Raw genomic sequence first — 23,324 nt, 5'->3', positions numbered from 1 at the left:
TTTCACTTTTTCCAACTCTGCATTTATCACTTGTGCTATTTCCTGTATATCTGATCCAGAGTAAAATAATGATGTATCGTCAGCAAATAAAATGCTACCAAGTGCATTAGATATATTCACAAAATCATTGATATACAAAATAAACAGTTTGGCTCCAAGTACCGACCCTTGTGGTACTCCACATATAATTACACAATTCTGATTTAGTATTATTATCTAAACAAACTGTTTTCTATTTTCTAAGTAGCTTTTTACCCACTGATGTGCAATCCCTCTTATTCCATATTGTTGTAACTTGTGAAGCAATCTTGAATGATCGATAACATCAAAAGCTTTTTCAAGTCAATAAAAAACACTTACCACTCAAAATTGGCTTGTTAGCAGCTGAGAGTGTATGGGAGATAAAATTGAAAGTTATCGGTTAGCTGAAGCTTCCAATAAGTTTTTAGGCAGTTTATCGGTTTAGAATTAAAAAGATAACTTTTCAGTTAGCTGATTACCAGTTATCAAAGCTAACGTTTTGGTTAGCTGTGCCCACCACTGACAGCATGCAAGAAAATACCCACAAATCACTATGAGAAAAGGAAATGCAATTTCTCTGTAGATATTGAAGAAATCATGCCAATAGCTGGATTTGAAGAGCCATGGTGCCATGCAGTAGTTCGCATGTGCGTATGCTCCACCTACCTGCCTGGCTGGGCATAACAAACCACATTGCCATTTGGAGCATATGTTTAGATCATCCAGGTAATGCAATGGCAGAGAATAGGCTGATTAAAAGCATCAGAGAGCACTTAAAAGACAGAAATGTTTCAACCACGGGTTACGGAAAAGAGGAGCTGTTAGATTTGGCGATATTGGCCTGCCAGTGAGAGAAGACAACGATCATGAACAGGAAATCCCAACCCAGTCTCACGGCATGTCATGATTCAGCAGCACGAAATATACATTAATCTATGGTTTGCGATATTGTAACGGAAAGCGCATCATTGTCGTCATGGCAGCACAAATTCATTCTAATACATTCTGTGATGGCTGCACAAAATTCAAAGTGAAGCGGGGTCGGGGTGGTTATGGTTAGGGTTGGGGGAAGTAGTAGGGTTAGGTTATGGTTAAGGTTAGGGTTGTGGGTAGAAGTAGGTTAGTAATAGTGAATTTAAAAAAACCTTCATGAAAATTTGAATAATTTCGTGATGGGAGCATGAAAAAAAAAGTGAGACTGGGCTGGGAATACCTATGACGTAAAAATGTTGTCCACAATGACGAGTCATTTGTATTACCTGCATTATCGGCTGTTCCAGCATGGTATGACTCTTGGAAGGACTGTTCCGACAACAGCAGATGTATTTGTTCATCTAATGACAAACTGGCTGCGATGGGTGATATTGGCGCACAACTGCCCACAGCCCAAAAAGGCAATGTGGACCTTCAATCTTCACCCTGTGGGCTCAACACCCGCACCACTGGTATTGGTGCACTGTCCCATGGGTGGCAGTGAAAGTCGAGGGCCTCTGTGGACCATACCCAGGCGGCAGGGGCTAGTTCTGGGGGTGTGGAACGTCACCTCACTGTGGGGAAAAGAGCCGGAGCTTGTGTGGGAGGTAGAGCAATACCAGTTAGTTGTTGTGGCCTCACTTCCATGCACAGCCTCGGCTCCACAACCACTCTGCTTGATAGGTGTTGGACCTTATTCTTCTCTGGAGTTACCCAGGGTGTGAGGAGCCAGGTGGGTGTGGGGATAATCAGGAGTTCCCGGCTGAGCGCAACTATGTTGGAGTTTACCCTGGTAGGTGAGAGGTCGCTTCCCTGTGCCTTCAGGTGGTGGGAGGGAAAACTCTGACTGTTGTTTGTGCATATGCAATGAACAGCAGTATGGAGGATTCGGCCTTCTTGAAGTCCCTGAATGGACTCCAAGAAGAAATGGAGTCCTGTATGGGGCTCCGGTTGGGGACTCCATTGTTCTGCTGGGGACTTAAACGCATACATGGGCAATGACAGAGACACCTGGAGTGGCGTGCTGTGAGGAACGGCCTCCCCGATCTAAACCCGAATGGTCCTTTGTTATTGGACTTCTTTGCTAGTCATGGACTGTCCATAACAAACACCATGCTCAAGCATAAGGATGCTCATAAGCAGAGATGTCACCAGCAGGTCACTCTCAAGTCATGAACCTGCAAGTCTCAAATCAAGTCTCAAGTCAAGTCTCAAGTCATAATGACCACCAACTGTTTGTAAGCTGACTTGAGACTTGGCTTGAGACTTGCAGATTCATGACTTGAGAATGACTTGACAGTGACTTCGTCCCACCTCTGCTCATAAGTGTACATGGTACCAGAGCACCCTAGACCAAAGATCGATGATCGATTTTGTGATTGCATCATCTGATCTGAGGCCTCATGTTCTGGAGACACAGGTGAAGAGAGGGGCAGAGCTGTCAACTGATCACCATATGGTGGTGAGTTGGATCAGAAGATGGGGAGGACTTTGGACAGACCTGGTAAGCCCAACTCACACCTCCAGCGGAGCTTTTCTAGCATCCCTTTGGAGGTTAATGGCATTGAAACAGAACGGGCAATGTTCAAAGCTTCCATTACTGAAGATGCAGCGGGGAGCTGTGGCCTGAAGGTCTTAGATGCCTCAAGGGTCAGCAACCCTTAAACACTGTGGTGGACACCGGTGGTCAGGGAAGCCGTCCGACTGAAGAAGGAGGCCTTCTGGGTTATCTCGGAGGACTCTGGAGGCAGTTGCAAGGTACCAACAGGCCCAAAGGGCAGCAGCTTCTTCTGTGGGGGAGGCAAATCAGCAGGTGTGGGAGGAGTTCAGAGCAACCATGGAAAAGGACTTTCAGCCGGAAACACAGTGCTTCTGGCGGACCATGAAGCACCACAGGAGGAGAAATCGGGGAACCATCCAAGCTGTCTACAGCAAGGTTGGGACTCTGTTGATCTCAACTGAGTATGTAATCCGCCACTGGAAGGAAGACTTTGAGGAACTCCTGCATCAGACTGGAGCACCCTCGATAACAGAGGCAGAGCTGGAAGCTGATTGAGGATTATCATCAATTTTCCTGGTGGAAGTCACTGAGGTAGACAAACAACTCAATAGTGGCAAATCTTTCATTGAGATCTGTCCAGAAATACCAAAGTCTCTGGGTGTGGAGGGACTGCCTTGCCTTCAAAATTGCATTGAGGTCTGGGATAGTGCCTAAGGAATGGCAAAATGGTGGTCCCCATATTTTGAAAAAGGGGACCAGAGAGTGTGTGCCAATTACAGAGGCATCACACTACTCAGCCTCCCTGGTAAAGTCTACTCCAGGGTGCTGGAAAGGAGGGTTCAGCTGATAGTCAAACCTCTGAACAGAAATAATGTGGGTTACGTCCTGGCCGTGGAACAACCAACCCGCTCTTCAGTCTCACAAGGATCCTGGAGGGTACCTGGGAGTATGCCCATGGAGTTTATATGTGTTTCATGGACTTGGAGAAGCAGTATGATCGGGTACCCTGGAAGATACTGTAGGAGGTGCTGCAGGAGAATGGAGTGAGGAGGTCCCTTCTCAGGGCTATCCAATCTCTGTACTCACAAAGCGAGAGCTGTGTTCGGGTGCTTGGCATTAAGTCAGACTCATTTCCGGTGGGGGTTGGCATCAGCCAAGGTTGTACCTTGTCACCAATCCTGTTTGTGATATTCATGGACAGGATACTGAGGCGTAGTTGGGGGAGAAAGGTTTCCAGTTTGATGGGCTCATGGTTTTGATGAGTTCGCAGCAGAGTGTGAAGCAGCACAAGCCGCAGGTACACAGTCACTGGCCGTGTGCCATGGTCAGCTCCATCTCTGCTTGATTTTGAATGACATCCAACCCATGATGTGATTACATTACTGGCTGGGCCACTCAAGGACATTCACAGAGTTGTCCTGAAGCCACTCCTTTTTTTCTCTTGGCTGTATGTTTAGGATCAATGTCCTCCGAAAGATGAACCGTCGCCCCAATTTGATGAGAAATGAACATTCAATACACGAGCAACAGCTCTGGTTGACATTCCTGCTGTCAGCATGCCAATTGCACGCTCCCTCAATCTTGCGACATCTGTGGCATTGTGCTGTGTGATAAAACTGCACCTTTCAGAGTGGCCTTTATTGTGGGCAGTCTAAGGCACACCCTGTGCACTAATCATGGTGTCTAATCAGCATCTTGATATGGCACACCTGTGAGGTGGGATGGATTATCTCAGCAAAGGAGAAGTGCTCCACTATCACAGATTTAGACTGGTTTGTGAACAATATTTGAGGGAATGGTGATATTGTGTATGTGGAAAAAGTTTTAGATCTTTGAGTTCATCTCATACAAAATGGGAGCAAACCAAAAGTTGTTGCGTTTATATTTTTTGTTGAGTGTATATTCAGTTGAATACACCACAAAGACAATATATTTGATGTTCAAACTGATCAACTTTATTGGTTTTGTGCAATATTTGCTCATTTTGAAATGGATGCCTGCAACATGTTTCAAAAAGCTGGGACAGTGGTGTGTTTACCCACTGTGTTACATCACCTTTCCTTCTAACAACACTCAAGAAGCGTTGGGAACTGAGGACACTAATTGTTGAAGCTTTGTAGGTGGAATTCTTTCCCATTCTTGCTTGATGTATGACTTCAGTGTTTCAACAGTCCAGGGTCTCCGTTGTCATATTTTGCACTCCATAATGCCCACACATTTTCGATGGACGAAGGTCTGGACTGCAGGCAGGCCAGTCTAGTACCTGCATTCTTTTACTATGAAGCCACACTGTTGTAACGCGTGCAGAATGTGGGCTTGGCATTGTCTTACTGAAATAAGCAGGGACGTCCCTTGAAAAAGACGTTGCTTGAATGGCAGCATGTGGTTGCTCCAAAACCTGGATGTACCTTTCAGCATTGATGATGCCATCACAGATGTATAAGTTGCCATGCCATTTGACTTTTTTTAGGAGGGGATGATCAGTGCGGATGATGATTTCTCTTCCTCCTCCGGCTGCTACAGGTCAGCAATCAGGGCGGCAGATTCTGTGCAGAATATTCTGGATGATTCAAAGTTTTGAATGTTACTCTTTAGATCTGTAGTGCCGGTCAGTTAGGCCGGATTTATACACGCCAGAATAGTCTAGGAAATACATTGTATACCCCCATACAAATTGTTACATAACCTTTGACCTTGGATGACGTCAAAGGTCAAACTTAAGGTCATAACTTGAAAGCAAACCATACTGCCGCCAATAGGATTAAAAATGGTGGAAGGGTTGAATGTTAGTTGGTTTAATTTGCGACAGAATGATCAAATAGAAACAGGCAGACAAACTACACACAATTAAGGCAGAATCATGAAGAAGTCATTTGCATGATTCAAATATGTAAATCCTAGGTTTTGTGTCCTTTTCCGCCTCTATGTTTTCAGCCCTAGTTTATTTTCATGCAATTGTGATAAATAAAAGTATTTTCTGCACAAGTGCAACGTTTCGGCACAGACAAGTACAGCAGGTGGCACACAATGTTCTCACAGCATCCCCCAAAGGCTCAGCTGTTCACAAGCAAAGATGGGGTGAGTATCATCACTTTGTGAACAAATGCATGAAAAAATAGTCCAACAGTTTAAGAACAATGTTTCTCAACATTCAATTGCAAGGAATTAGGGATTCCATCATCTACAGTCCATAATATAATCAGAAGATTCAGAGAATCTGGAGAACTTTCTACATGTAAGCAGCAAGGCCGAAACCTACATTGAATGCCCGTGACCTTCGATCACTCAGGCGGCACTGCATTAAAAACCGACATCATTGTGGAAAGCATCTTAACGCGTGGGCTCAGGAACACTTCAGAAAACCACTGTCAGTTCATCGCTACATCTACAAGGGCAAGTTAAAACTCTACCATGCAGAGCGAAAGCCATACATCAACAACATGCAGAAATGCCGCTGTCTTCTCTGTGCCCGAGCTCATTTGAAATGGACAGACGCCAAGTGGAAAAGTGTGCTGTGGTCTGATGAGTCCACATTTCAAATTGTTTTTGGAAATCATGGACGTCATGTCCTCCTCACAAAAGAGGAAAAAGGCCATCCATATCGTTACCAGCACAAAATTCAAAAAGCCAGCATGTGTGATGGTATGGGGGTGTGTTTGTGCCCATGGCATGGGCAACTTACACATCTGTGAGGGCACCAACAATTCTGAAAGGTACATCCAAGGTTTTTGAGCAACACATGCTACCATTCAAGCAATGTCTTTTTCAGGGACGTACCTGCTTATTCAGCAAGACAATAACAAGCCACATTCTGCCCGTGTTACAACAGTGTGGCTCGCAGTAAAAGAGTGCAGGTACGAGACTGGCCTGCCTGTAGTTCAGACCTGTCGCCCACTGAAAATGTATGGCGCATTATGAAGCTCAAAATCGACAAAGGACACCCCGGACTGTTGAAACAATTGAAGTCCGTGCACTCAAGCAAGAATGGGAAAGAATTCACCTACAAAGCTTCAACAATTAGTGTCCTCAGTTCACAAATGCTTATTGGGTGTTTTTTAAAAGGAAAGGTGATGTAACACAGTGGTAACATACCAGCGTCCCAGCTTTTTTGAAAACGAATTGCAGACATCCATGTTCAAAAATGAGCAATATTTGCACATAAACAATAAAGTTTATCAGTTTGAACATTAAATATCTTGTCTTTGTGGTGTATTCAATTGAATATAGGTTGAAGAAGATTAGCAAATGATTGTATTCTGTTTTAATTTACATTTACACAACATCCCAACTTCATTGGAATTGGGGTTGTATATTACCCCCCTTGGGCCATCTTGGCCCAGAGGAATTTACTGAAATATCTCATGGACGCCAGTGAATGTAACCATGGAAAAAAATAAAATGTGAAGATTACAACAATGAATGTGCAGAAAGGAGACATGTGAGAAGCCATCATGACACCATGACCTACTCTGTTGCAGGTTCAGTCTTCATTGTCTCTGATTGGAGATACTGTACATCTAACCAATTTTACCTGTTGTAGGTTCATGGTGGAGTAGCACAGAAAAACCACAGTGCTGACTGCCATGTAACTTTTGGTAAACTGGGATCCTGAAATCCTGATTTCTTTATTCAATAGTGAATCATGCATTTTTCAATTTATGGATGATTGATTTAACTGAAAGCAGGGAATATTCAGGGGCTTAAAAACATGAGCAACTGTAAACTAAACGCTTCAAATACAACAGAAGAATGTCTCAGGCTACAGGGGAAATAATGAGGTTTGTGACATATTTACTGAATCAAGGAGGCTGACCATCGTTGAATAGGTGGTTGTTGCAATTTTGTTGACAGCAAGGGTTTAGTTTCATTGATAACTGACCTTCTTTTTGAGCAAGCGTGCTTACCGCTCCAATCTTGACACAAATAACAATGCACAACATGAACATTGACACAAACCTACGTCCCAGGAGGTGGGCTATTGCTATGGATCTCACTGCGTCCTATGAGTACCAGACACAGGCCATCCAGGTGTGCCAGCAGGGCGAACGTGGACATAAGCAGTGTGAGGACCACAGCACTGTACTGGGAGTAGCGATCCAGCTTCTGTAGGAGGCGCAACAGCCGCAGTAGGCGCACCGTCTTCAGCAGATGAACGCCAAAGTTTCTGGGAACAGAAGAGTCATGTATGTGATTGTATGTACACAAGGCACTGGGTCAGCTGCTCCCAGTTCATACTGAGAGTGGAAATTTGTCATCTGGTGTCAGCCATGCATTCCTTATACCCCCGTCACACTGGAGGCCAAATGAGCTTGAATGCTGTCCAACTGTAAATCTGACCCACGTTCGGGAAGTGTCGAGGCGCACTGAAAAATGTATTCAGTGTTCAGAGAGCAATCTAAACAGTCAGGCACAGTCGTGTGGCCAGCTCGAATGTAGAGCACATGCACTCAACTGTTGAGGTGCGTTCGAGGTGGAAAAATATCGAACGGCGGTCAAAGTGCAGTCTGGCCACAACCTGACTGTATTGTGAATATTCATACACCATGAAAACGACATTCGAAGCATTCTGATCACGTTCGAGGGGCAGTTTAAAATTATCCGCCAAGTCGACTACTGGCCGAATGTTCCAACTGTGCCTAAACACACCACGAGTGCACCTTGAGTGCTGCTGGAATATATTTCTTTGACCTGCAATTGTACCTCACTTATACGACAATGTAAGTGCATTCATCCAACCTGCTCTCACGGCAAGTCGTGATTCAGCAGCACAAAATATACATTAATCTATTGGTTCGTGATATTGTGACAAAAAGTGCCTCATTTTCGTCACGGCAGCACAAATTCATTCTAATTCATTCCGTGATGGCTGCATGAAATTAAAAGTGAAGCGAGGGGGTCGGAGTGGCTATGGCTACGATGGGGGGACAGAGTAAGTTTAAGTTATGGTTAAGGTTAGGGTTGGGGGTAGGAGTAGGGTTAGGAATAGTCAGTTTAAAAAACCCCATCACGAAAATTTGACTCATTTCATCATGGGAGCACGGAAAAAACAAACAAACAAACAAACAAAAAAACGTGAGACTGGGTTGATTCATCACATTCTCACTGTATTCTGACAGCTGTCTGGGTTATCCTCATGAGTTCCACCTACATTTGTACTGCGTTTGGAGGCTAATATGCACGGCATGTACACGGATCATTCAGGGCAGGTCAAAGCAGTCTCAGTATTCAGACGGCTGTCTTCTGCAATTCTTATTCCCTCCTAGATGTGGCACAAATTTATTTATTTATTTATTTATTTATTTTTTGACATTCGGCCCTGATTCGTGTTCATTCTTGCTAAGTGTGACAGGGCCTTTAGTTAGGTTTCTTGGGAAATCCATCACATCTCCTCTACAGTTCAAGAAAAGTGCCACAAAATAACTAAGGATATGTTTATTAGTAAACAATTCTTGTCATATTAAACACTGTTAGAAATCTGCCTCTGGCTGCTTTACTCACCTTTGAGAATTTCTTAGTTTCCAAGAAATCAATTTTTGAAAAATTAATTTCGGGAAGGACTGAATAACAGTCAAAGGTGAAACCATCCCGGAGTTCAAAAAAATTCACTATACTCTTAAAATAGCAATAAAATATTGCAAACAAATTTTTTTTCTTTTTTTCCTAATTTGCTGGCTTATATCAATGGTTCTTTTTGTATGCACATAAAAAATTTGGTTGCTATCTGATTTTTGGCTGTTATCTGATTATTGAGTGGCCATGTAAACAACAAAATCTGATATGTTTTATCTGTTAATGACTTGTGTTATTATGAGGAATTGGATTAATACACCTGGATTTCTCCCCAATACTCCAATTTCTTCTTACATTAATGTAATTTATTCCATTGTTTCAAAGCAGTTGTCAGTCACATGTCCAGAGATACAGTGGGACACACTGCTGTCTCCTCAGGGCTCGTGACATCCTTCTTCAGATCACAAAGAGACACAGAGAATCTGTTGGTGTACAAAAAAACAATTTGCCAGGATGCCCAAGCATCCTTCAACAGCCCCTGTGTGTTTTTTCAGCATTCTCAAGACCAAATTTCTTGGCCATCAATGCAGTTTATAGGACAAATATATTAAAGTTGAGTGGAGTGTCCTAAAACCGTGACATCATATTTCGGGTGCAAGGACATCAACCCTGCAAAGCTCCTCACTGAGAGAGAGAGAGAGAGAGAGAGAGAGAGAGAGAGGGAGAGAGAGAGAGCGAGAGGAGAGAGAGAGAGGAGGAGAGAGAGAGAGGAGAGAGAGAGAGGAGAGGGAGAGAGAGAGAGAGAGAGAGAGAGAGAGACCTTTTTCAGTCTAATTTTTCTCTTCAGGAGGCTGGCCTTTCTTCTTTCCCCACTTCCCAAATAAATCCAACTAATAAGCTGTAATCAGATTACTACTGTTATGTGATTCCTGGCACTTATCTGATTATTATGGTCATTTAAACTAGGACAATGCTGTGCACAGGATGTTGAACGTGTGGTAATAAGAGTTTTTTTGATACTTGTCAATGGATACATAATACTAAAGACATTTATGTACGTATTTATGGATAATTTAATTGAATTTTTAATTAATTACGGACCACCACCCTGGCAACACCAACAACAACTAACATATAAAAAATCAGTCTCAAAACATTGTTTTCCTGGAAGTGTTAACATCTGGATATATTACCACTTTGGGATCAACAGTATGTAAAGGATCTGGGCTAGGACTCTTACACAGACAGCAACAACAAAGGACGGTTTGGAAAGACTTTAATTGTCCACAATAATATTATTAAGCTTACAGCAGGCAAATTAATGAATGGTTTGGGTTAAGCACATGGTAATCCGTTCAAAAACTCCCTCACCTTATGGAGGGGAAATCACAAGAAAATAATTCAAAGAGCCATGCAAGGTTTGGCACCAGGAGTTCTCAATAGAAACCATCTGTCACAGGATTAGGTAGGGGTCATTCCATGTCAATTCAACGAGCCTCACGCACTTGTCTAAGATTTTCTTTAAATTTTAATCAATATTCCCAGACTATCAGAACAACAAATCTGAAGTTTAAGGCCTGTAGGCCAAGTAGTTTCTGAGATATCGTCAATTTAGTGTGCATGGGGTCTCCCGTTTTTTAGGCAAAAATTATGGCCGTCATTTCTGGAGCCATGTTCAAAGTAGAATAGCTCAGCAAATAATGGACTAGAGGCCTGAAATTTTCTGTGGCAGTTGTCATGGACACCCAGACTTGGACTATAGTCAAACAACAGACATTGACACTAAACTGTGAAGTTACGTATGCTCAAACTATGGAAGATATTACATTGACTATTGCGAGCATCCATGTTTGAGACCACTGAAGCATACATCACACTCAAAGAAGCCTTTCCATTTCTTAGCTCCTTAATGCCAGCTATACTGGCTATGAAATATGTAAATTTGTCAAATCTGTGGTAAGCAGTTATTGTGGGAGAAACCTCTGAAATCTGAAAAAAAAAACATTTTGTGGTCGAATTTTATAAGAAGAAAAGATCATGTGGGCAGTAAATAAAACTCTCAAACTGATTCCATTTTGAAGGTATTGATATCTACTTTATGTGTTATAAATATGGCCTTCTTTATGAAACTCCTTCTGGTTAATTTAAGCATCCAATTATGGCTAATGTGTGCACTCGCGAATGTATTTCTAGTGCTGAAATGACAATTTCATTTTAATTTTGTGCATACACTGCATTTATATGATTCATGACACACCCCAGAATGCTTGCACATAGATCTGCCAGGGGAATTCCCTAAGGTTTCCACGGTTACTAGAGGTTTCTCAGAGGTGTCTGAGTCTGGGAATATTTGATTAAAATTTAAATAAAATCTGAGACAATGTGCATGAGGCCCCTCAAATATTCATTGAATTGACATGGAATGACCCGTAGGAAAGTTATCCAAAACATAGAATGAGTTCATTGACCTGAGATTCCCATACCACAGACTCTAACGACGGGTGAAAAACATTAATCCAAACTGCCAGCAAGGTTCTCCAATGTGCAAATCACTGTAACTGGAGCAAAAACAGTTGCGAGGAATCCAGAAAGATAGCAGAACTCAGTAATGTGGACTGAAAAACTGTAACATGGAATGTTAGAGAGCAGGGCAGAACCTAATACAATCTGTCAACTAGGAGATGGTCCAATAGTGGTTATAAAGGACATGGAGCAATTAAACCAAGAAGGGCAGGGACACGTGAAAGTGGAGGTCAGCAACCCTGAAATCAAGCTGACATGGGACAAAACATCAGAATAAAAGCATGACTAATAAAAATCACTCATTAGCATGGAAACAAAATACTAGAAATAACTGAGTGATATCTGACCAAAACAATAAAACAGAACTAGAGCCAAATCATGACCCATGAAATTAACTCTCCCTAGTCTGTACATCACTGGACATTTTAGCATGATGGTTAAGACATCCACATCAACAACAATGATCTTGCAGACTGTCGTTCAATTACTATCATTCAATTCCAAAAAAAGATAAAAAGTCTAAACCAGTTATTATTATCCCGCTTGCAAACAGGAAACTTAAGAATGAATTGTTAAGGCAAACAAAAAAGCTGAAAGGAACTGAGGTCTACATAAATGCACATTTGACAAAGAAGAATGCAGATATTGCATGGCAAGCCAGAGCTCTAAAAAACAGAAAAAAAAAAAAAATACAAGCAACTTGGACCAGGAACTGTAAAGTATGGATTAAATTAAATGGATCTCCGGAGGAAGCAAAAATTATGATAATAAGAGAGCTCTTGGATCTGGATAAATTTAAGTGACTGCTTCCTAGGGAAGACAATGCTTATTACTGGTTTTTTTGTTTACTTGTAGTGATTTCTTTTGTGGTTGATTTGTTTTTTTCTTTCGCTATGGGACAAATTTTGCGATAAGTTATATCACAAATATATTCACATCTAGCAGCTAGACTTTGATTAGTCACATTTTTGTTTTGTGGATTACAATTTTTTTTTATTTTTATGACAACTGATTCTTATCAATTTACTCCTGCACAGGAGCTCCACTTAAAAAATTTTGATTACACTGAACATAGGTTTCATAATATTGAATATAATATAGATCCGGATTGTTTTTTTTCTTAAAATATTATCATCATTGCAGTTATTTTTCTGAGGAACAATTTAGCAGACATACTGTGTTAAATGGGACATTCTCCATCATACATTTTAATAGCAGAAGTCTTTCCATGAACTTGTCAAAAATTCAGGATTGTTTAAATAGTGCAAATAAACATTTTTCAGTTATTGCAATTTCTGAGACGTGGTTGAAAGAGGAGCATATGGACACTGTCCAGTTTGAGGGTTATGATTCTTTCTGATAACTAGGATGAACAAATGGGGTGGTGGTGTGGCACTTTATGTTAATTCTGCTTATCACTGTGAAATCATTCAAAACATGTTTTTCTTTGGAAAATGTCATGGAATGTGTCACTGTGGAAATTACATGCAAAAAATCAAAAAATATAATTGTAAGTTGTGTTTACAGAGCACCAGGATCAAAAATAAAAACTTTTGTGGGAAAGTTGATTGAGATGTACAACACTATTAAAAATAATAAGTCTGTATTTGTTTGTGGAGACTTAAATCCTCATGGTCAAATACATATAACTGTTTTGTTTGGGAATGTATCCAGTAATTACTCATCCAGCTAGGATAGCTGCGAATACAGCGACACTTATTGACAATATACTTACAAATGTTACCGTGGGGAATTTAGAGGGGGGATTACTTATTAGTGATATCAATAATCATTTGCCGGTTTTTGTAGTTTAGAATTCTTTCGTTGACAAAATTGACCATACTGAAAATACAAATTTCAAAAGGAAAATAATAGCGGAAACTTTGGAAAATCTTAGAATGGACTTAAGCTGGAGTGACATTTACATTGAGGACATTGATCAATCTTATGAGTCATTCATTTCTATTATCTCCAATTTATATGATAAACATTGGCCTTTGGTGTCAAATGTTGGAAATAAGCAAAATGTTGACAAACCTTGGATTACTAAGGGACTGCAAAATGCATGTAAAAAGAAAAAAAAAAATCTGTACAAGCAATTCTTGTAAGAACTAAGAACATTTGATGCTGAGAAAAGATATAAGCTATATAAAAATAAGCTAAATAACATTATGCGATCTTGTAAAAGGCAGTATTAGTATAGTGAATTGTTGGGAAAAAAACAAACATTAAGGGTACTTGGAAGATTTTAAATGAAGTCATAAATAAAAGAAAAGGTATTAAAGAATGTCCTGCCCTTTTTTTACACAAGCACTGGTACAGTTGTTAAGGAAAATAAAGCTATAGTAGATCATTTTAATGATTACTTTGTAAATGTGGGTAAAAATTTAACTGATTCAGTTGTATCTTGTGGACTGCGTTCTTTGGATTACTGTAAAACAATGAATAAAATTCAGGATTCAATGTTCATTAAATAAACTGATGAATATGAAATAATTGACATTGTAAAGTCAAGCGGAAAAAACAACTGATAGTGATCATTTTGATATGTCTTTGATTAAAAATATTATTGATTGTATTGGTAAACCTTTTTACGTATACTTGTAACTTGTCACTAATGACTGGGAAATTTCCTTTCAGAAAAACTGGCTAAAGTGATACCAATATTTAAATCTGGAGATAAAGATGTCTTCTCAAATTACACTATGTAACAAATTTTTATTTGTTTTGTTCCTGGGTACACAGTGTGTTTTCCTAACCTGTTATGCCTTAAATAAATAGAAAATAGCTGTTATTCCACAGAAACTTTGCTTCTGTGATCAGGACAATGATATTTTGAAATTTGTCTGTTTTCAAGAAATTCTCGATTTGCCTTCACTACTACTGAGTAGTCTTCTAGAATATTCTTTAACTGCTAGAACTGTCCAGAATTTTCTAGAAGTTTCCAGAATTATCTAGAAATTTCAAGAAACTTTTAGAACTTTCTAGAACGATAAAAAAAAATTAAATCAAAGTTTGTGCTGAATGTAGTAATTTTCCATAGACTTTAGACATAAGCAGTTGAAATATAACACTTAGAAGCCAGGAACAAAAATTGTGTTACATAGTGTTATAGACCAATCTCACTCCTGCCACAATTTTCCAAAATTTTGGAAAAGGTATTTTTAAAGAGGTTATATGATTTTATAACTAAACATCACATACTTCACGAACAGCAATATGGTTTTAGAAGGAATCGCACTACTTCACTGGCTGTAATTGATTTTGTTGAACAGATTACAAATGCAACTGAAAATAAGCAATGTACTGTTGGTTTTTTTTTTTTTTTTTTTTTTTTTTTTTTTATTTGCAGAAGGCATTTGATACTATAGACCAGGGCTATTCAACTATATTTTTCTGGGGGCCAGATTTGTCAGAATGCTATGACCAGTGGGCCGGACATTCCCGTGACCTGTACTATTACTCTCTGATGTACAATTGAGACAAATGCTACTACATTTCTTTTGCCCTTTTTATTTAACAGAACATCAAAAGTATATACTAATGAAGTCACTGAGTGTGGGAAAGTGCAGCAGCCTGTCATTAAGATCACATGAAAAATGTCTATTTTTTTTTATATATATATATATATATAAAAGCAGTCAGCTTTTCAACCACATCAGCCACTGTTTTATGCTCCCCTGAAGACTCAGAGTAAGACCATTCAAATGATGCATGATATCACTTATAAAGCACATTTCTGAGACAAACTTCTCATCCAGCATTTTTGTCAGAAATGTTTCAGCCTTCTTTTGCTTGCATTCACATAGAAAGGTGATCATTTTCTCCCTCAGTTCACAGATCCTCTGAAGTGCATTACCCTGGCTTAACCACCTGACGTGTAAAAGTAGGTCAGAGTGCTCAGCTGACATATCACCAAGTTGTCTGAGAAACAACCTCTGCTGAAGACTGCATGTTGCTCTGATAAAGTTCACTGCAGCACAGAGTCCATGGTACTTTTCAACTCATCACTAAGCTGAGAGCAGAGGACACTCTGGTGAACGAGACAGTGGAGACACTGTAGTTTTGGTGCAACAGCTTGATTCTTTCTGCCATTGAGGGAGCTCCATCTGTAACCAGCAGGTTAACATGCTCCAGGTCCAGTCCATTTAATAAAAAAAAGCAATAATATTTTGGAAAATTATTTCCCCTGTTGTTTGTCCTTCCAGTGGAATTAAGCCCACAGATCCTCCTTGAAACAGTCACCGTTGAAAAAACTGCACATACAAACAAAGTTGTGCTATATCAGAGCTGCCAGTTGACTCATCCACAGCCAGCGACATGAATTCAGCTTTCTTCAACTGACTTAGAAGAGTCTTGAAAACGTCTGTGGCAAAACATCCAGTCGTCTTGCAGCTGTTGTATCTGACAGAGGGATTGACTTGATTGAAGACATTACCTGCTGTTTTCGCTTGTCGTCCACTACCACCGTCGTTGACGCGGGTAATATGCATTCTTTCACTGTTTCGGAGTCAGTGAACGGCATTTTATTTTTAGCAAGAACCCACACAACACGCAGGGATGCTGCTGTTGTCTTCTGTTGCAGAGTGCAGCTACGGGAGAAGATTGCAGTGCTTCGTTTGTAGTTCATATTAAGCCCTTTTATTTTTGATGAGCATCAGAACCTGGTGGATATTCATTGTCAAAACAGGAGTGAGTCGTAATGAAGTGCTTCCGCACTTTATATTCCTTATTCACCGAGCAACAGTCAGAACACAGCGGGCACATAGGATTGCCTTCGGCATTTTCTACGTGCACATATTCATCAGTCCAGTCATTATTAAATCTTCTATTTTCGTTGTCAACTTTATGTCTCTTCTCCTTTGAATGTGCCCTGTTGTCTTCTTCTTACGCAGTGCCCGCACGTGAGGTGGGTCTGTTTGGAAACAGTGCTGACATGCCGTAAAGGACTCAACGTGCCGTAAAGTGCCACAAAGTATTGTAAAATGCAGAAAATTGGCGAATGCACTTTGTAGCGGCTTTTGATTGTGTATTTATTATTATTTATGGGTAGATGGGCCGCGGACCGAGTCCAAACTTATTAAGGGCCGATTCTGATCCGGTGGGCTGCCAGTTGAATAGCCTGCTATAGACCATAATGTGCTATTGGACAACTGCAGAGGTATGGTATCAAGGGACTGGCATATGATTGGATAGTTAGCTATTATACAATAGATATCAGTGTGTACATATTGGTGGGACAATTCTGAACTCATGAAAACTACTTGTGGAGTGCCCCAGGGTTCAGTTCTAGGCTGTTGTTTCCTTCTGTATATTAATGACCTATGTTTGGTTTCCAGGTCCGTCAGTTGTATTTTGTTTGCTGATGATAAGACTGTGTTTTGTAGTGGGGATCACTTGGGACAGACCTTGGACATGATTGAGAAAGAGCTACAGAAGTTTAAACAGTGGTTTGATTCAAACAAGTATCACTTCACTTTGGTAAGACAAAGTGTATCATATTTGGAAACAAGTCCAGGAGTTCCTGCAGAAATTTATTATTAAATGATATTGAAATTGAAACTGTAACTGATACAAATTTCTTGGTGTTGTTATTGATGAAAACTGAGCTGGAAAACGCATATTAATTTGTTAAATCCAAAATGTCAAAAGCATTGCATTCTGCATAAAGCACAAGATTTAATTTCCCAACGCTCATTAACGATTTTATATCATCCATTGCTCGTTCCATACATGACCTACTGTATTGAGATATGGGGAAATACATATACAACTATTACTAGTCCATATTTTTGTTGCAAAAGAAAGCTGTAAGAATTATTTGTAACAAATCATATTGTGAGCCAACAAATTCATTGTTTGCCCATTTACATATTCTAAAATTCTGGGTCTTGGTTGATTACAATACAAATTACATATAAGTTAAAAATAAATTGCTGCCACAACATGTCCAGGATCTGTTTAAACTGAGGGACTCCGGTTATATTTGAGAGGAATTTTATTTTTGAGATATCAAGATCTGAACTACTGCAAAAAGTCATTGTGTATCTGTCAAAGGTGTTAACATCTGGAACAACTGTCCTGACAATATTAAAGTACTTGGTACGTTAGTAGGCTTTAAAGATATTACAAGATAACAAAACTGCGTGCTATAGTTGAAGACTTGGGTCTATTGATCTGTTATTACTTTTGGGTTTGTGTGTTGTGGTGCCAGTGTTTGTCTGGTTGTACTTTGGAAATTTGAGTTCATTGACTCACTTTGCACATTTTTTTCTTTTTGGTATTGTCATCATCATCAGGTAGTGTCACCTGCCCAAAATCTGGGCAGGTGGGGAAGGTGAAACAAGAGGACACAAAGAATTAGTGGTCACTGGCTTTATCCAAAAAAACAAGACAGGAAAGATGAACACAGAGTGAACAAGGAAAGGGCAAACACATAGGAGCAGGCCAAAGGACCATTGGAAATAGGTAGGGCTAGTAAGAGAACCAAAAAATGAACAGACAGCAGGAAAAACCCAAGACAACAGGGAACTACTGCATAGATGGACTACGGGAAGAGTATGTCAAAATAAATGCCACACAAGCAAGGAACATGAGGGAATGATCCAAGACATAAGTCGAGATGAAACCAAAACACTGGGAACCATAAACACAAAACATGGATACAAAAACACAAAAGCAATACAAACACTGGATGACAAAACAAGAACTATCAGACAGTAGAGAGAATGCACTATAAATACCAACACCACAAACAACCTGCAGAACACAAACACAGGAGAACAAAAACAGAACAGAAACAAGGGGTGTTTTTCACACATAGTTCCTTTAAAAAACAAAAAACAAACAAACAAAAAAAAAAACACGAACTCAGTCCACTGAAAGTGGACAACAGAAAATGACCTCAATTCTTTTTATCTTCACATTATGAGTTTATTTCAAAGAGGACCAGGGGCCTCATGTACAAAGTGTGCTTACGCAAAAAAAAAAAAAAAAAGAAAAATAAGTGCTGTACATCCATCTCCATGCTCACATTCACATGTATCAAAGTGAAGTGAACCGTGGAAATGTGCGGTGCGTCATGCAAAATCCTGGCTGGTGTATGCACGTTTCTCCAGATATTGTGCCACCTCCAACACCTAGAGGTGGCACAGAGAACTGATAATAGTGTGAAAACAAGAAGTCACCAGAGTAATGTGCCCATCAGAGCCACACTGATGAACATTTAATACACCAATGAACATTTAATACTATCATGTGTTTGCAATTATGTAGATGGATATAAATGGCACTAACAGTGGCTGCATTAGCATTGTTAGAGGACCTTGCAATGGTGCAATCCAACGTGAGTAATTTTGATTACCAAGGTCACTGTTTCTGGAGTTGTGCACAGAACTGCAGCCGCCCAGATCACAATACTGTGAGGACCAGGGGTTGTCTGTGCCCACACAGGTGCTGACCACACTGGGCATCCTGGCATCAGGGGCATTTCAGTGTGAGCTGTCTGATCGGTCAGGGGTGTGCCAGTCAACCTTGCGCTGAGCCATGCCAGCTGTGTGAAATGCAATCATCTGAATGTCATCCGGGTACATTCCAACTTTAGAGCATTTTGCAGTGAGAGCCAGTTTCCCTAATGTAATCAAAGCTATTGACTGCACACATATTGCTGCTATAAAGGCACCATCACATGATGAATTTGTTTTTATTAATAGGAAACATTTTCATTCCACCAGTATTCAAATCATATGTGGTGTGCAAATGTGCAATAGGCTGGTGGCTGGCACAGTGCGTGATGGGGAGCTGCTTGGTGGAGTAGAATGACACACCAGCGTGTCAAAAGTCACCTGACCTAATTAAGCAGACATAGCACACAATCAGCTCCACTCTGAGTGTCTCTTTGAATGCATGTTGAACGTGGATACTTGAACATTCACTTTTTAAATTTTGTTAATAGGCCAAGTATAACTTGAATTATGCTTAATAATTTACAACCCCAATTCCAGTGAAGTTGGGACATTGTGTTAAATGTAAATAAAAACAGAATACAATGATTTGAAAATCCTCTTCAACCTATTGTTGTGTGGGCCGCTGAAGAGGAGGTACTGCTGGCCCACCACCACCAGAGGGCGCCCTGCCTGGAGTGCGGGCTCCAGGCACCAGAGGGCGCTGCCGCCTGATGAGAGCAGCCAGGGTGACAGCTGTCACCCATTACCGGACACAGCTGACTCCATTCAGCACGGAGGTATATCATCAGGACGGCGTCTCCACCTCGATGCCGAGATATCGCCTTGAGATAGAGGTAACATTCTCTGCAGCATATTCTGTGTTAATCGATAAACTTGTTAAACCTTTCAGGACAGCGGACTACCGCAGGCCGAGTGACTAGATAAGTACTCACCTTCCTGCTTTTTTGGGACGAGAGGTGGAGGCAGCTTCTCCCCTCTCCGTGTTACTGGGTGCAGCCGCATCCACACCTGTGTGTTGTTGCTCTCTCTTGCCAGCAGTACCGGATCCGACGAGCGGAGGCAGTGGCCACCTGGGAATTCGGGACTTGGCGGTTCCAGTACTTCCAGGGTTCGGTGGCAGAGGAAATCTGGATGGTTCCGGTTCGACCTGGACGGACGTCTCCTACCTTCGAGCCTGCCCACACGACACCAGCAGAATTCGGCTTACCCCCAAATTGTTGATTGTTGTATTGGTTGTGCTCGTTTCACAATAGTAAAACTTGTTATTTATCTTCTCCATTGTCCGTTCATTTGCGCTCCCTGTTGTGGGTCCGTGTTCCTACACTTTCACAACAGGATATCTCGGCCAGCGTCATGGATCCCGAGGGGCGTCAACCGGCTGTTGAACGGCCAATGGAAGAACAGGGAGCGTCGGCGTCTTCGGGAGGGGTAATCGGTGAGTTGCAGCGGATCCTCACCGCTTTCACCACTCGGATGGATTTAATGACCGAGCAGAACGTTCTCCTAAACCGCAGGGTGGAGGCTCTCGCCGCACAAGTGGAAGCACGCCCTTCGGGCGCCGCTGTGGCTCTCCCTCCCGAGGACCCTGCGCGTAATAGTGACGTTCCACTGGTCATTCAACGGCCCCTCCCTCCGTCCCCAGAAGCATACATAAGCCCTCCAGAACCGTACGGAGGCTGTGTGGAGACGTGCGCGGATTTTTTGATGCAGAGTGTTCGCTCGTCTTCGCACAGCGTCCCGTGATGTACGCGACTGACGCTAGCAAAGTAGCTTATGTAATAAACCTGCTTCGCGGGGAGGCACGCGCTTGGGCTACAGCGCTCTGGGAGCAGAACTCACGGCTCCTTCATACATACGATGGGTTTGTGCGGGAGCTCAGAACGGTGTTCGATCATCCCAATAGAGGAGAGACCGCTTCAACCGCGCTACTGTCAATAAGACAGGGGCGTCGGAGAGCAGCTGCCTATGCAGTCGCCTTCCGCATCGCAGCGGCGAGATCCGGCTGGAATAGCACTGCCCTCCGCGCCGCCTTTGTAAACGGACTGTCACTGGTCCTAAAAGAGCACCTGGTGGCGAAGGATGAACCGCGGGATTTAGATGGGCTCATCGATCTAGTCATACGACTCGACAACCGGCTAGAGGAACGCCGTCGGGAACGAGGCGAAGGGCGTGGCCAGGCACGCGTCGTCCCTCTCCCTTCCGGTTCCGACCGAGCTCCGCCCTCCCCACGCTCCTCTGTTCCTGCGCTCCGTGCGCCTACGGCTCCCCCTGCTGACGAAGCTATGGACACGAGCAGGGCAACATTTAGGGCACCTGGAGCACAAAGGAGGCGGGCCCACGGAGCTTGTTTTGTTTGTGGCTCGATTGAGCATCTGGCAAACGACTGCCCCGAGCGGTTAAACTCCAACGCCCGCCCCTAGAGACTGGGCCGGGGTGGGCCGAAACATTCACGTGGGACGCACCCACATTGCCACACGACTCCCAGTCACGATCCTGTTTGAGGATTCAACCCTGAAGGCCCCAGCACTGGTGGACACGGGCTCCGAGGGGAATCTGCTAGACAGTAGATGGGCGAGGGAGATAGGGCTCCCTCTGGTGGCTCTTACCTCGCCTGTGCAGGTTCGGGCACTAGATGGCTCCCTACTCCCACCAATCACGCATAAGACACCTCCTGTAACTCTGGTGGTGTCAGGTAACCACCGGGAGGTGATCGAGGTCTTTGTGACTCAGGCCACCTCCCGTGTGGTTTTGGGTTTTCCTGGATGCTAAAACACAATCCCCGGATCGATTGGCCGTCCGGGGTAGTGGTTCAGTGGAGCGAAACCTGCCATCGGGAGTGTCTAGGTTCCTCGGTTCCTCCCAGCTCCCAAGCTAAGGAGGAGGTCCGAGTCCCGCCCAATCTGAAGGCGGTGCCGGCGGAGTACCATGACCTCGCTGACGTGTTCAGCAAGGATCTGGCTCTCACGCTTCCTCCCCACCGCCCGTATGATTGTGCCATTGATTTGGTTCCAGGCAGTGAGTTCCCGTCCAGTAGGCTGTACAACCTCTCACGCCAGAGCGTGAATCAATGGAGACCTACATCCGGGACTCATTAGCTGCCGGGTTGATCCGGAATTCCACCTCTCCGATGGGTGCTGGTTTCTTTTTTGTGGGTAAAAAGGATGGCGGGCTTCGTCCATGCATTGATTATAGGGGGTTGAACGAAATCACGGTTCGCAATCGATACCCGTTGCCCTTGTTGGATTCAGTGTTCACCCCCTTGCATGGAGCCAAAATCTTCACCAAGCTTGATCTTAGGAATGCGTATCATTTGGTTCGGATCAGGAAGGGAGACGAATGGAAGACGGCATTTAACACCCCGTTAGGCCATTTTGAGTACCTGGTCATGCCGTTCGGTCTCACTAATGCTCCCGCGACTTTCCAAGCGTTGGTAAACGATGTCTTGCGGGACTTCCTGCACCGGTTCGTCTTCGTGTATCTGGACGATATACTCATCTTTTCCCCGGATCCTGAGACTCATGTCCGGCATGTCCGTCAGGTCCTGCAGCGGTTGTTGGAGAACCGCCTGTTTGTGAAGGGCGAGAAGTGTGAATTCCACCGCACTTCTTTGTCCTTCCTGGGTTTATCATCTCCTCCAACTCCGTCGCCCCTGATCCGGCCAAGGTTGCGGCGGTGAGAGATTGGCCCCAACCCACAAGCCGTAGGAAGCTGCAACAGTTCCTCGGCTTTGCTAATTTCTACAGGAGGTTCATTAAGGGCTACAGTCAGGTAGTTAGCCCCCTGACAGCCCTGACCTCACCAAAAGTCCCCTTCACCTGGTCGGATCGGTGCGAAGCCGCGTTCAAGGAGTTGAAACGGCGCTTTTCGTCTGCACCAGTTCTGGTGCAGCCCGATCCTAGCCGCCAGTTAGTGGTTGAAGTGGATGCCTCGGACTCAGGGATAGGAGCGGTGCTCTCCCAGAGCGGGAAGACCGATAAGGTCCTTCACCCATGTGCCTATTTTTCCCGCAGGTTGACCCCCGCTGAACGGAACTATGACGTCGGCAATCGGGAACTCCTTGCTGTGAAAGAGGCCCTCGAAGAGTGGAGACATCTGTTGGAGGGAACAGCCGTGCCATTCACGGTTTTCACTGACCATCGGAACCTGGAGTACATCAGGACCGCCAAGCGGCTGAACCCCAGGCAAGCCCGCTGGTCACTGTTCTTTGGCCGTTTTGACTTCCGGATTACCTACCGTCCCGGGACCAAGAATCAAAGATCGGATGCATTGTCCCGGGTGCACGAAGACGAAGTCAAAACGGAACCGTCGGATCCCCCGGATCCCATCATCCC

The 23,324-nt window shown here is 42.9% G+C and overlaps 1 protein-coding gene and 1 long non-coding RNA gene across 2 annotated transcripts in view; one reads left to right on the top strand and one right to left on the bottom strand.

The window, feature by feature from the left end:
- Nucleotides 1–23,324, bottom strand: part of LOC117513706 (potassium voltage-gated channel subfamily H member 3-like) — a 519,543-nt gene that overhangs the window by 262,518 nt on the left and 233,701 nt on the right. The window lies entirely within an intron of this gene.
- LOC117513714 lies at nucleotides 1,134–15,001 on the top strand. The gene is made up of 4 exons (XR_004561688.1): nucleotides 1,134–1,144; nucleotides 4,521–4,526; nucleotides 6,342–6,348; nucleotides 14,904–15,001. It is a non-coding gene; the product is annotated as an uncharacterized LOC117513714 (long non-coding RNA).

The sequence above is a fragment of the Thalassophryne amazonica genome, chromosome 1 (genome assembly GCF_902500255.1).
Source record: "Thalassophryne amazonica chromosome 1, fThaAma1.1, whole genome shotgun sequence".
Taxonomy (NCBI): Eukaryota; Metazoa; Chordata; class Actinopteri; order Batrachoidiformes; family Batrachoididae; genus Thalassophryne; species Thalassophryne amazonica.
The sequence above is the reverse complement of the archived record's forward strand: the minus strand, read 5'-3'. Positions and strand labels throughout refer to the sequence as shown.